The sequence below is a fragment of the Juglans microcarpa x Juglans regia genome, chromosome 8S, assembly GCF_004785595.1.
Source record: "Juglans microcarpa x Juglans regia isolate MS1-56 chromosome 8S, Jm3101_v1.0, whole genome shotgun sequence".
In the NCBI taxonomy this organism is placed as follows: Eukaryota; Viridiplantae; Streptophyta; class Magnoliopsida; order Fagales; family Juglandaceae; genus Juglans; species Juglans microcarpa x Juglans regia.
In genome coordinates, this window is record NC_054609.1 from 6,530,518 (window position 1) to 6,544,242 (window position 13,725).

Here is a 13,725-nt window from a genome sequence, read left to right on the forward strand (position 1 = left end):
AATACCATCAATAGAACAGGATGCAGCAACAAGGATGAAGACTGTGCACTGCATCTGTCTGCTGCACAAAAAGGAAAATGCCACCAAATGGAGAACAATGTAGCATCACCACTACAAGTGTCAGAGCACTCCAGAATATTCAGAAAAGAAAGGAAACGAGTCACGTGATTGTAGAAATACTGATTGCAAACTTTTTCTATAAATACTGATTGTAGAAACACTGGAAATGCATGGAAAATTATATAATACAAATGAGCGGTCTTCTTTCACAACTTTTGTCGAACAAATGATATGCATGATTTTCAAAGTTTCAACATGCACCAAGTCATTTTCAAGCAGATCTAAGTCATACCCGAGCATTTGCTTGGGCCTTGACCGAGGGGTACAAGGAACATGCATGTTTCGAGTATGTGCCTGGGCTTTGCTTTCCTTCGACGTTATTGCTCGCCCAGTGCTTCCACTTGCTCCTTCATTGCTCCCCCCCGAACTCGCTTGCCCAACGTCGTGCTCACCTATGTCTTTGCTCGCCCAACATTGTGCTCGCTTATTTTACTCGCCAGGTGTTTAGCTCGCTCGTTCGTTGCGCGCCAATGTCTTTACTCCTCTTGCTCGTTTTGAGCTTTGCTCGCTCAACACTGTGCTTTGCCTACCCGTTGCTCCCGATGGATTTGCTTGCCTTGCTCGCCTATTGTTGCTCACCAACACTCATTACAAGGTTCATCATGTGGTTATTCTGCATTCTGTGTGGGGTTCCATTTGGCCTCGTTTGGACAGTGACATAAGATGATATAATCTGTTAATAGTAATAAAATAATTTTTGAATAATAATCAAATTATTTGAGTTAATATATTTTATGAAATTTTAAAAAATTAGAGAGAAAAAATTAAATAAAAATATTATAATGTTAAAATATTATTAGAATATAATTTTTTATATTATTTTTATTTTGAAATTTGAAAAAGTAAGATTGTTTTTTATATTTTGTTTAGAAGTTTGAAAAAATTATAATTATTAGGTATTTATGATTAGATGAAAAATTTAAAGATTTGAGATTGAAAAGTATTTATAGTTGTGATATTTAGATTTTAAAATGAGATGAATTAGAAGGATTTTACTATCCAAATAGGCCTAATGCCAATGAGTCAAAGTTGCTGTCATGTTTACACGCACGAATGTACCATGGCGACGTGCATGTTAGGCCCACTTGTAGCTTTGGTCACGCTTGTGATTTGGCTGAAGCCACAATATTGTTGGGATGTCCACTGCACGAGTTAAATTTGTGATAGCAAAAGTGTGTGCTCACATGCTTAGTAAACAAGTGTGCAGTTAATTTAAAAAAAAAAAAAAAATATAAGGTCATGAATAATGCGAAATACATCAGTACCAGAGAAAAGTCATAACTTCATAAACTACAATTATCCATAACATTAGTTTAATGAATTCATACAGTCATCCATCAAAATTAAGAAATTTAAACATCATCAACATAAAAAGATAGCAATTTATACGGGGACAGGCCCTTGTTCCTCATTCTCTTGACTGCGTGGGGTCTCCCTGTTCATACCCGCCACTATAACTAACATCGGCATCAAAATCTACGAATCTGAAGAACGAGACAGTAGTGTAACAGCCATTGTGATATTTTAAGAAATTTAAGTAAAACTCATGACAGAACTTAAAAATGCAAGCAAATGTATATGGAAAAGCTACAAACTTACCATGGTAGGGTTTTCCGTGCAATACATCTTTAAACATTTTTCGAGTTATACACTTTCAGGACAAAGTTTACTAAAATACCGAGGGATGAAAGGAAATCCGAGCAACATACCCACATCCCCGAGCAAATAAAAGGCATTCCCAAGCACACAAAGCCATTTCGAGTAACACAACAGTCAACGAAAACCAAAACTTACCAAACAAGCAAGTGGAAGATCAAAACCTTCCGAAATTTGCAGCAAATTAAGCTAACATCGAAGCCCCTATCTGATAAAAAATTCAGTTCAATTCTTCTGTTCGGCTACTCTCTGTTTCGCTGATATTAGGGCCACGATCTTGCTTTGAAATGACGAATTCTTCAATAATCCTCACAGTGGCTAAGGCGTCCAGAGACGGAGCAGCAGCCCTCCATTGGCTGGGAAACTTTCTGCGGTGACTCAACTCCTCTGGGGTTCGTGACGATTCCTTCTCCCATTCAGGATCCTGCCGCCATTCCTCTGGTAACTACATATCAACAGTGAGGAATTTAAAGACTAGTTCAGGCTTGCCAATAATGCTCATATTATATGCACATCGGTCATTCTCTATCTAAGTTCAAACTCAATGTGCTAATAAATATAATATAGTAAATACTGAGATTATAAATATTGGATAAACAAAATACAACAACAAAGTGAAGTAATAAGGTTTTCTTTCTAATTTACCTTATCAACTCCAAGGGTGAAAACTTCAAGATCACCGTCATCAGGTTTGATGTGAAATCGGGTGAAAGACTCGTAATCAGCAATCCTAAGAGAAGAGAAGGCTTCATCATAGATAAATAAATAACTCGCATGATTTGCAAATTTAGGGTAACTGTATTTGTATCCTTTAAACTTTTAAATGACTAATTAACACAACTTTTACAAAATGAAATATTCCAAAATCATAAAAGCTGTCACAAAAAATTTAAATTTGGATACACGTTACAAAAGGGATGATAGTTTGTAATTTTTCATTTAAAGAGCATAGTTTTCAATTACTATTATGTAATAATACAGAAAAAGATCACGAAACACAGGAAAAATTATCTGAGTAAATGTTACTGTTTAATGCGGTCCATTGTAGAGTTGCTTAGACCATCATGGCTTCCTACTTTTACCAACCATATGAAGAAAGAAAAAATCTTGGACGTATTAGAGGAAATCCCACCTGAAGTTACTAATAATTTTTTCCTGACAAGCATCTCAACCGACAATTCCAACACCAACATGATAACTAGAGCTACAATCAGGTGTGCAGAGAAGTGAAAAACCCCAATCGCAATCCTTGTCTTCCATGGCTCTTTGGAGGGTGTAAATGCAATTGCTACCAGCAGAAACAATATTGAACCACCCAGAGACACATAAGAGAATTCCAGCATGTATATAAAAGCACTCAACACCGTACCAAAACAGTTCCTCAAGAAACTGAAAGCTGAATCTGATTGAAAGATGTGGCCAAGCTCACACTAGAGGAAAAAGAAAAAGGGAAAATGTCATGTGGATCATAGAGCTTAAAAAATGCGCGCATAGGTTAATTTGATTCAAGCAAGAATTAGAAAGACAGGGAGATTTAATTAGCATGAAGTTGATTGATTGATAATCAAGGAATAAGAAAATAACACAAATTCACCTGTGGGAACATAGAAAAAACCAATATAAAGTATAGGATGCCACCAATAAAATCGAATCTCCAATTCTGCTTTCGAAAGTTCGAAATATTTTTGAACGCAAGCTGCACGAAATCAATAAGATGCTCTAAGCAGAGAACATACAATAAAATGTGGGTATCAAGACTAGGAAATGGATAAGAAATCAACAAATAAAATAAGTATCCGACGGTACCCTTCTTGAGATCTCAAAACTAGGATAAGCCTTTTTGAGCTCATAGGAAACTCCATGAGATTTATTGAAATCACGAAACACATGAGTGGGATGCAAAATTGCGCCACCACAACCATTTACAAGTAGAGCTGACCCACTAGATTGAACGGAGTGGTGCATATAGTGATGTATGTCCCCAACAATTCGTAGCTTACACCTTTCCTTAATAATATTGCACAGCAGGTGTGGCGCCCTTGACCCCCACGTGTTATTTTTGTGGAGTTCGTGATACCGGGATGATGACTACACGGATTACGCACCCCAACAACCAATGCTTAGAGTGTGTACAACAAGCAATAAGTGTACAAAATAATAATTCGCAACGGTAAATAAAAAGATCTTTCTTTATTAAGTACCAAAATTGTTCAAAAAGCAGTAAAATATCTTTACAAGAATTTTACAGTCTTCCAACAAATAACTTAAAGAAAACAAATAATATAAGGGAAACAAATCCCAAAAAAACGTTGAACAACATATAAGCAACTCAAGCTTCTGGCGGAGCCGGTCCTTCAAGTTCATACTCGGGCTCTGCGTCAAACTCTACGGCACCATAAGATGGAACCGTAGGGTAAAACAACACAATGAGATTATGACATCTCAACAAGTAATTAACCAAAACAACATCCAAGAGATTTAAAACATATTAATAAATTCACGTGTCCCCATACGAACAAATAATACAGAAAACAATATCCACATTTCTTTTTCCCAAAAATACCATTTTTAACAACTCACGCCAAATATCCCATTTTGACCCAGTCATAACCATTATTACAAAATTACGCATGCACCATGGTCTCCCCTATGAACCGTCCGCACACCCTGGTTGTCATCGTCACATCACGGGTAACGTCCATGCATAAGACTTCGTAACGAGCGATGCTCAGTTCCACGCTTAGCGCGTACATGGCCAAGCATCTTCTAACCTCGCCAGCCAAAAGGTCACGGAATCGGTACGAGAGCGTTATCGTCTCTTTCGTTCCTGTCGTCTCCCTGCGACAACTCAGGGGACGTCACGTCAGTTTGTTACGCTCCCGAGTGACCAGAGGAACTCCACCGAGATAATGCCTCATCTCGGCTTGGGGTCGTGATACACACGCACCCACATATTCAGTCTCATTTACAAACAGACAACGTGGCATCAATAACACAATTTATTTAAGACGATAAATGTGCATGGCAACAATTTATTAGATGAAATATTAAATAACTTATTTACAAAAATAGCCCTCCATTTACAATTACACAGTTTCACAACTACATGCGTAATCCCGACCTCCAATCCGGCCCAAGGCCCAACACCAAAACCAACTACAATCACAACCCAACATTTCAACGGCCCAAGGCCCAATTTCCATCAAACCAACAAATCAACAATTTTACAATTGACAATTACAACAATATAATTAAAAAACTGGAAAATTACATACACACGAAGTTAGGAAATTCTGAAAGATCACTTGAAAGGGCATTTGCTCAAGGTGATGGCTTAACAGCTTCAACAGTGATTCAAGGGCAAAACAGTGACTTTTTTTTTTGGTGAGTTTTCTCTCAAAGAAAAGTTCAGTTTATGAAAAAGGATGGAAAACAACTCACGGCAATTACCAACATTTTACCCAAAAACCGTTTGAAATTACACAATTTTAGAACAAAACAGAGCTCAGCAATGCTTCACAAGCTCACGGTTTCACCAACAAAAAAACACAGAACAAAACCCAAATCAACAAGAATAGAAGATGACTAAGACAAGAGAGGAAGATGATGAACTCAGAAGGTTTTAATCGAAGAACCTGTGGCCTATTTATAGGCCAAATATGGCGGTGGGAGGAGCCGTGTGTCGCACAGGTGGAAGAAGAACAAAAACGGCAGGAAGCCATGGAGGAGAGACGTGTGATGGTGCATGTTGCGGAAAGCACCGCAAATCGACACGGGGAAAGCCATGGAAGATGGAGGTGGTGGCCGTGAGGAGCAATGACTTGCCAGCAAGCCTTCGGTGCTCATGCCGAGTGACACCAAGAGGAACAATGGAAGGAAGAGGTGGAAAGTAAGGTGGTGGTGGCCGATGATGAGGGAAGAAATTTTTCTCTGTGATGCCGAGCTATGATTGGTGGAAGAATTCGGCATGACAACAGCTTTGAAGGAGAAGAAACCAGTAGAAGAAAAGAAGAAGAAGAAGAAGAAGGAAGAAGAAGCACGGCGCAAGGGAGAAACTTATGAAACCCTAAGGAGTTCACTTCAAACGGCGTTGTTTCAGATAGTGGGAGGGGCTGGGTTACTCGCACGGGCTGGGCTTCGCATGGTGCACGGGTTGGGCTTGAAGCTACACCAGTTGCGTTGGGTTTTAAGCACAATACACACACACGGCCCACAATTAAAATCACACAACACAAATAAAAACACACACAGCCCACCAAACACAACAAAAGCAAAGGCCCAAACTACACACAATTAAAATAACAATAATAAAATATCACAAATAAAATAAAGTAACCAATAACATAAATAAACAAATAAAATAACATAATTAAAACCCAAGAAATTTAGAGATCTCATAGCAGGTCTGAAACATTGTTCTTAGAATCACTAGCTTTATCGTACCAATTAATAAGCCAATCTGGTTGGTGCGTCATAACAATCACAGTGTCTCCCTCTTCAAACTTGATTACACGTGCACAGGCCAATAAAGAAGTTCAAATAAATTAGCAACATGTTTAGGAGCAATTGACGAGGAATAGTACAAGAGCATGTTTGATTGCATTATGTAGAAGAAAACTCTCATGCGAAACTGTTACTTTATGCGAAGACAAAACAATGATTGGATCTCAACAAAGGAAAAAAAGAGCAATGCATGTGGACAAGCAATATTGATTATAAACCATTTTAACATATATCAAATCGTAAAGAGAAGTTAGATTGATACCCTTTCTTGAGCTAGTTTTGAGAAGAATTCGAATTGGTACACATCAATATCATCTTGGAGTGCAAGATCAAGACCAAACACCCACCATCCTTTAGGGAGTTTCAATGCGAAATAACTCTTCCTCTGAGGCATAAACCACCCGCCCAACCAGCTCTTATGGCATATATTCCTCATAAAGGTATGAAGTCCATCAAACCAATCTGACATGCCGGAACTAGAGATCATTATTAATGCATGCAAGACACGACAACGTTTTAAACAACAACCAACTTCTAAAGCGTTCAATAAAAAAATTAAGACCAACCATGGTTTCTGGGAATAAGAAAACACCGAGGCCCTCCATATGGTGTCACTTGTCCAGAAACCCTAGGAGGCCACGGATACTTGTTAACGGCCATACGGGCTGGTTCAGTTGATGGTGGCAGCTGAAAAGCATAGTCAAAAGGACGAAAGAGGCGCCTTTCATATGTGATTTGTGACGGGTTAGGATACCTATATAATTCAACGGCAAAATATATCCAACTAGATAAACAAATTATCAAAGGATATTTAAAGAACATATAAAAGAATTAGAATGTTGTTCCAGATTTTAATTTATTCGAGTCCTTCTACTCGCAAACATGACAGCCCCCACACTGTTGATATGCACACTGTTGTTTCAAATCTTGTCATATCAACAGCTTGCAAATAAACATTAACTACAAGAAAATTGGTTATTTGCAACTAGTTATTTCTAGTGAAATGGCTATTTCCAGCGAAATGATTATTTCCAGCTAAAATGAATCTGTTTTCGTCGCAGAAAAACGTTACAAATATCCATTTTTCTTGTAGTGTAGATATATATATATATTATGTTCTCCATACTAGTTTGCAAATATAATTTCTTTTAGCGGACCACCACAAAAATGTCTTACGCAATATCTCCTCCAATGAGTAGTAAGTCCCTGCGCTTAGAGCATTGGCAATGGACTAACCAAATACCAATGCAATTCCAAACTTTAGCTAGATGTGAGAAAAAGCCTCCACATTGGACTAGCCAATGGTCCAAAGCTTAAGACTTGAGCTACAGTAAATCTTAAGTCCTCTCCAAACATGGCTAGTTACTATTCACAATGGAAAGCAATATTTTATTATTTCATCACTTCTCTCTCTCTTTGAATGGTAAAACATGCATGGCATGTACTAGTAAAATTTTTTATCTATTCTACTAATTGCGAATATTGATAGAGTAGATACATTATTTCTACAAAGTATGAATATCTAAGAAATATATGAATTGTATTTGCAAAAAAATAAATAAAATAAATATTATATTATATTATTATTTTTAATTTTAAGATAGCTAGTCCAATGTAGACCCATTTAGTCAAAAATTGATACTATAACCAAAAGTTAAGATTCTAAATTTTAGACTTGACAATATCTAAGCCATTGCCAATACTCTTAAGATCCCTAGGAGACTCCTAGTGGGAGTAATGCTAGGCTGAGCAAGTAGTCGTGCCACTGTATAAGTTGAGTTCCCGCCGTCGCCAGTGTCAGCCATGAAGTCAAACCATAGTTCTTCCTTTCCGCTGTAAACATCATACAAAAAATCTTCATGTGGAACACACCTTCATGTCCATCAAAAAATCTTGAATGTTCCTTCCATTTGTTGACACACCTTCAACCACGCTTGTAGCTACCTAAAGATTGGAAAAGGGGAAGATAACAAATACATATATATATATATATATATATCAGCTACATTATATATTACAACATATATTTAAAATGATTTTTCCAACAAAATCTAAAAGAGCTCATTGCCACAACAAAATTAAAAGGGTTGACGATTTGATTTGATTTGTTTTGACATAAGAGAGAGGTCTTCTTTTATTAATAAGACTAATTTAAGATCATTTCGCTCATCAGGGGCTGAAAATTGACGGCTAATCAATATAATAATGTAGGAGAAATCCCCCTCAAACTCTTATCCGAACTTGATGGTATAATGTGAAAGAGAGATAGACACTCAAGTGAACCTATAACATTTATTACTATTCGTAAAGACTTGTTGAGCAAAATTAAAAGCACTTTTGTTGGATTAGTTAAATTTAAAAGATATTTTTTATGAATATAAGAGAAATTTAACTTTTGACTATTCTATTAACATAAATCTCTATATTGAAATAGCTATTTTTCATTATATAACAATAAAATAATATAAGATGAATTTGATTTTGGTTATTCACATCAAATCTCCACATTAGATTATACATTTATTCATTATATAGTAATGAATAACTAATAATTTCAAAAATATTTAATTTTTTTAATTATTAATTTATTTTATTTTATCATATTTTATTATTCTACCTATTATATATTAATTAATAATCATATTCTTATTAAATTAAAATATCACTAAATCAAATTATTATACCAATTGTGATAAAATATGTGATAGAAAGAAAATGAAAGAGAAATAATTAATAAAATATGTATTTGATGTATGTACAGTAACTTTTAAATTTGGAAAATTTTTTGAAAGTTATTGTAACTAAATTCCATTTTAGCTAATCCATTGTGAGCATATTTTGCTCTCTAATAGCTAAATACTCAATGGATTTAACTTTTAACTAATCCAATGAGAGTGCTCTAGGTGCATTTGGATGTTGAAGTGAGTTGAGTTGAATTCATAAAATATTATTAGAATATTATTTATTATTATTATTGTTTTGAGATTTGAAAAAGTTGAATTGTTTATTATATTTTGTGTTGGGATTTAAAAAAGTTGTAATGATGAGTTGAGATGAGTTGTGTTTCCAAATGAAGAGTTTAGATGAGATGTTTTGTTGAAAATTGAATAAAATATTGTTAATTCTTAATTTTTTTAGTATTTTTTTTTAAATTTGAGATTTGAAAAAATTGAATTATTTTGAAAGAGTTAAATTTTTTATTATATTTTGTGTGAGAATTTATAAAAATTGTAATGATAAAATAAAATGAGATGAGATGAAATAATTTTATATATCCAAACAGGGCATATGTTTCATAAATGATGAGGCCCACTTCATGCGTCAACCTCTTGATCCTAGTGTATGTATACTGATGAATGTAACATGTGCGACAATAATTAATGGGACCATACCTGCAATATGTGCATGTCAAAGCGACCTAGAAAGACATTTACTGATACCATAATGTCAAATACAGTCTTGTATAAATCAGCTGATATTCTGCAACACAGCCATCACCAATACATAACAACCTAAAAATCTCTATTGGGAAATATCGCAAAAGACAGAACAATAAAGACCATATATAGCAGACATACCCTGAATACCAAGGAACCATATCTGAAAAATCAGGCTTCTTTTGTACATTCTCTCTCTTCTTCTTCTTGTCCTCATATATTTTGCTTGACCTGGCCAAAGGCGCAAAAGAACTTTAAATAATTCTAATAAGGAAACACCTGGAAATAGGATGTGGCATAAAGTTAGACTTTAAACCAATAGGAGGCTGACACGTCAGTCTTTCATTATTGTTCAACAACATGTTAATTAACTGCAGGGATTCGCATCCCCAAATTTGAAATAGGACACGTTTAGCCCATTGTATAGGAGCCAATTTCTCTTTCTTCCATTCCTGCACATCGAATTCACAGACTATTTTGGGTTAGAGTATCGGAACAATTCTCCACCATTTCCTCCAACATAACACAAGCTTCAATAATTTCTCCTCTGCCAACAATGTACCTTCTAGCATGATCCTGTATGTCCGAAAGTTGAACTCAACATCCTTTCTTCTTTTTCATCTCCTTCACAAGCTTTATCATCCTACTCACTACAAGGTTAAAGACTTTTACCAGCGATTATGTATTGCTGGCTATACCCACAAAATCGCTGGCGTACGTCTATGCCAGCGACAAATAAGTCGCTGCTATTTCGCCAGTATTAAAGCCCCACTTTAGATCTAGTCCAACGGAACCAAAAACTCGCCGCCATATTTTTGTTGTTACCGGCGAAATTTTATTCGCCGATTAATGTACTTAATCGCCGCAAACTCAATATAGGATTTAGTTGTTAAACGCTGGGAAAGATAACTAATTTTTGACGCTAAAAGTGAAAATATCGCTGCCAATTATATTTACCAGCGACCAATCAAAATCGCCGTAATATAACTTCAACTGTGTAGGTGCATTTGGCAGCGATTAATAGTCGCCGGGTTTTATTAATACCCGCAATTTTTTTATCGCTGAGATTGGAGATGTCACTTTTACCAGCGAACATGAGATCGCTGCCAAATGATAACTTACGGCGACTTTTTAATCGCCGTTAATTGGAGATGTCCCTTTAGCGGCGATGTGAATATCGCCGCTTTTTAATTATAGACAGCGATTTTGAGTTTCGCCGTAATTTAGTCATTTGTATTTAAATTTTTTTGCGGCGAATGTTATATCGCTGGTATAAGGTATAGTAACGATATGTACATCGCTGGTGTAGACTTAGTAAAGTGAAAGTGATTTAGCGGCGATAAATTAGTCGCCGGCGAAGGCTTTAATTCGCCGCAAAAGATGTTTCGTGCTTAAATTTCCTGGGCCTGATTTTCTTTCTAGGCCTGGTTTTTAGCTGTTCGTAAATGCAACATTCATAATTAATGGCTGCCAAGAAATGAAAGTTGAACATCGATATAACATGCAAAATAAAATCCCATCAACAAACATCCAAGCCCATCAACAAATCCAAACTCATATGTATTACAATGGGGTGGTGTATTGTATTCTCATATACAAACTGAGCTATATCCATTCATATTAAATAACCATCACAGTCATTTCTTATTTTGTATTCAACTCTACTATCCACTGAGAATAAAATTACCAATATCAAACAAAGCCCTAAGCGTCGTCTCTGTAAAGTAATAGGGAAGCCCCCCCCCCCCCCCCACACACACACACACAACACACACACACACAAAAATGCTATATATATGGCCCCTCATGCCCATGTACAGATCCTGCGACTTTAACCCAACAACAGCCAGGTTCAGTACTGGATTGGGCTGGCTTGGACCAAGTGTTGCAGCACGGGATGGGTTGTAAGCACTAGGTCTCCTCACCTTAATATCCCAGTACTGGACTCTCCAACCTCACACAACGCATCCATTATTGTATTATAAGTAATCATATTGGGTTCGTAACCCAACTCCTCCATTGAAACAATCATCTTAATTCCAGCTTATGCATTGTTTTGCTTACACAAACCACACACACACACACACACACACACACACACACTCACACATATATACTGTAAGTCTACACATTAGGAAGCCAGCACAAGCAATTCATCAAACTGTTGAATAATAAACTTAATTTAGTAAATAGAGTTGTCTTTTGGAAGATTCATGAACTAGAGTGAAGGTTGATCTTGAAGGAAGTAATTCATGTGTTTGGGGATTCATGTATTTGGGGTATTCATGTACTTACTAGGGAAGTTCATGTATTAGAGTAAATGCTAGGTGAATCTACAAGCCTATAAATACCCATGTATGCATTGGCACAAAGCAAGCCACTTGAGAAGCAATTCAGTTAGAGAAATTTTCAAAATAGTCTCTCCTCTCTTCCCACTAGAATAGAATATTTGTTTTTCTCCTCCAACAAACTGATATCAGAGCTACAGTTTTCTAGATCCTAAAGATGACCAACTCAACGTTTCCGTGTCAATTTCCGCATTTGACAAAGGAGAATTGAGAATTGGTGCATTCAAATGAGGGCTTTGCTTGGATCTCAAGATGTATGGGATATCATAGAGAAAGGCTATGAGGAGCCTAGAGATGAAGCTTTGTTGACTCCTAATCAAAAGGAGGCTCTGCAAAGGTTGCGGAAGAAGGACCAACAAGCTCTCACGCTCATCCATCAATGTTTGGATTAAGCAATGTTCGAGAAAGTGACCAATGCCACTACTTCCAAGCATGCATGGGAGATCTTACAAAACTCCTATCAAGGAGTTGATAAAGTGAAGAAGGTGCAGTGTGGCGCCCCCAATCCCCCTTATATAAATACACAGGGATCGAGACGCCAGGATGGTGACAACACGGTCACACATCCCAACGAAGTGCCAGTGTGTGTACATGCAACAGTGTACAAATAAAATAACGCAGCGGATAGTCAAATAAGTACCAGAATTTAAATACAAATATTTAACACAATTTATCTTTTAAAAAATAAATATACAGTCATCCCAAATATAGTACAAAAGGTAAATACATAAATTGATAAAAACACATAACTCACTAAACAGGAGCAATCCCAGATCACTCCTCCAACGGAGCCAAGCTAAGGCTCGCCATCCTCATCTGCATCAAAATCTGCGATACCATAAAATGGTACCACAGGTAAGTATAAACCAAACAACTCTCGGGATAAAAAATACATTAATGCAACCAACAATATAGCAAAATACATTTAGCCATAAAATATCATTTTTTCCCAGAAAAATGATTATTTCCAACACACGCCAAAAATCCCATTTTGGCCCAAAATATCCGTAAAACATTTTCTCATATAATGATTCACACCAACAATCCATTTATCGGACACTGTAGGCGGGAATCGCAGGCGGGACTCTACCACCGTCCCTGCTTACCACCATCCCTACCGCGTGCACCGTAGGCGGGAATCACAGGCGGGACACAACCACCATCCCTGCTTACCACCATCCCTATCGCGTGCACCGTAGGCGGGAATCACAGGCGGTACTCTACCACCATCCCTGCTTACCACCATCCCTACAGTTCCTTTACACACAATGAATACTTAACAGAGCACTGTAGGCGGGAATCACAGGCGGGACACAACCACCATCCCTGCTTACCACCATCCCTACAGTCTCTTTTCCTTTTACTCATATGAAAATCCAATTTCCAATAAACACATGAACATGTATGCAATCATGCGAAAACCCAGTTTTCTTTACAAACATGATCATGCATGCAATATGCGATGTACGTGAACAAGTCATAACCAACAACCAACAACCACAATTCATAATGCAAACAAACACATAACTCCGTCCACAATCCATCCGACCCCCGAAACTCCTCGGACTCAGTCCGGCAATACCAACCAATTCACAGATAATATGTGTTAGTGCAAAAATATATTTAAATCACGAAAGTTCTTTAAGGAAAATACTTACAGT

At 36.8% G+C, this 13,725-nt stretch overlaps 1 pseudogene; it reads right to left on the minus strand.

Annotated features, from left to right (window-relative positions):
• Window positions 1-1,996: 1,996 nt before the first annotated feature.
• LOC121244174 lies at window positions 1,997-11,688 on the minus strand (annotated as a pseudogene).
• Window positions 11,689-13,725: the final 2,037 nt, after the last annotated feature.